The sequence below is a fragment of the Moschus berezovskii genome, chromosome 23 (genome assembly GCF_049115385.1).
Source record: "Moschus berezovskii isolate FMDL1 chromosome 23, NW_MosBer_1.0, whole genome shotgun sequence".
NCBI classification, from domain to species: Eukaryota; Metazoa; Chordata; class Mammalia; order Artiodactyla; family Moschidae; genus Moschus; species Moschus berezovskii.
Genome location: NC_142482.1, coordinates 18,960,672 through 18,962,987, shown reverse-complemented (window position 1 = coordinate 18,962,987; position 2,316 = coordinate 18,960,672).

Genomic DNA, 2,316 nt, shown 5'->3' with positions numbered 1-2,316 from the left:
TTATGAACAATATCCCTACTCCTTACTACAGGTAAGTTGAACGCTGCCTTATTTTACAGAACAGACAACTACAGGTCAATGAAGCAAAGTGATTAACTCTATTCAAGCAGCTAAGTGGCAGAACTGGGCAATGGATCCAGATCTCTGAATCCAAAGAATAAAAACCACTTAATTTTATACCCAGTGTATAAGTGTTCCACACTTAGCACATGCTATAACCAAAAGCCAAAAACCAAGTCAGTCATCGTACATCCTAGAATATACATACCTACCCATGCAAAGATTGAGATCTACCTAAGGACTTTGGATTCAAAATAACGCTGATCTCAGAATCCTTTGAAATGTTAGTAAAATGAATTTAGAGAATTTAAACTGAGCATCTTTATTGTGTGTGTCAGGCACTATGCTAGCTGCTGAGTTTGTGACAGCAAATGAAATACACACAGTCATGGCCCTCACTGAGCTTCCAACAGAAGGTGTTAGAGAGGCATTAAACAAGTAAGTAAGATAATAGGTATGTAATTGCAAATTATGCAAATGTCCACCAAGAACAGGACTGGGGTGATATGAAAGGGAGATTAATAAGGGATTGTACTTTAGATTAAGGAACCAGGGAGGACCTTTTAGAGGCAGTGACATTTAAGTTGAAACCTGAAGGATGGGCTGGAACCAGCTAGAGCAGTGGTCCTCGTCTGGGGACATTTGCCCCCAGGGGACACTTGACAGTGACAAGAGACATTTTGGTTGTCACAGCTGGGCAGGGCGTAGGAGAGGGCTTGGTGGTGTTGCTGGCATCTAGTGGGTAGAGGTCAGAGATGCCGCTAAACTTCCTACAGTGCAAAAGACAAATTCACGGCAAAGAATTTTCAGGCAATGGTACTGAGGCTGAGAGCCAGCATGTGGGAAATCAGCATTTGGGAAGGCTCCTGGTCCCAGGTGGGCTAGTGCTTGATGCAGCCCAGAAGTGGTGAGAACAGTGGCAGGACTGAGGCCAGTCAGTGAGGGGGCGCCAAGAAGGATGAGCCATTCTTCAAGAACTGCAGAATGGGTCATTATACGGCTTTAGATCTTATGGCAAATCCTCTGTGAGTCTGCTCCTTCATTCATTTCAAAAGTAGTGATGCAATCAACTTTCTGTTGTCCAGGAATTTCCAGATGGATTAACTTCAAATAAGAAGGAAGTGTCGGGGTGTGGGGAGGAAAGAAATAGGTGAGGGGGATTAAGAGGTACCAACTTGCAGTAACAAAATAAGTGAGTCCAGGCATGAAATGCACAATGTGGGGAATATATTCAATAATTATGTAAATCTCTGTATGATGACAGATGGCAACTAGACTTATCATCGTGATCATTTTGAAATCTATAGAAATATCCAATCACTGTTGTGCAACAGGAACTAATGTGGTATTGTAAGTCAATTATACTTCAAAAGCAAGCAAACAAACTCATAGAAAAAGAGAGCAGATTTGTGGTTACCAGAGCTGAGGGGTGGAGGAGGGGAATTGGAGGAAGACAATCAAAAAGCACAAACTCCCAGCTGGAAGATAGGTAAGTCCTAGGGGTGTAATGTACAACATGATAAGTAAAATTAGTACTGTCGGATCTTACATATGAAAACTGAGAGTAAATTTTTTGTATTTCTTTACTTCTGTATCTGTGTGAGATGATAGATGTTCACTACACTTACTGTGATCATCATTTCGTGAAGTATGTGAGTCAGATCATTATTCTTTACACCATAGCTTATGCAGTGCTGTATGTCAATTCTATCTAAGAAAACTGGAAGAAAAGAGATAGAAAGAAGCCTGGGCTGAAGCACTGCATTAACACGTTCCTTTTCTGCTTTTAGTAGTACAGTCTGTAGTAGAAAAGCATCTAGTACATTTTGAAGCACAAATTACCAGGTCAAATGCAGCCTATTGACTTTCTTGTACCTTTAACTAGACTTTTCCATCAGACTCTACACATCACCTTGATCTTTTACATGTGCCCACAAGTTTCTTGCTGGGGCTGACAGTGTAACCCTATAGACAAAGTTGGACTGAGTCACTTTTAATAGTTTAATATATCACCCATTTCCAGAAAAACGCAGTGTTATGAAAATTCCCATAAATTTTTCTACATAAGTAGGAGCAAAAAGGTAAAAAAAAAAAAATTCTTGCTACAGATGGAGAAGGAAATGGCAACCCACTCCAGTATTCTTGCCTGGAAAATCCCATGAACAGAGGAGCCTGGAGGGCTACAGTCCACGGGGTCACGGAGAGTCGGACACAACTGCGTGACTAACGCAAAGTAGGAGCAAAAAGGTAAAAAAA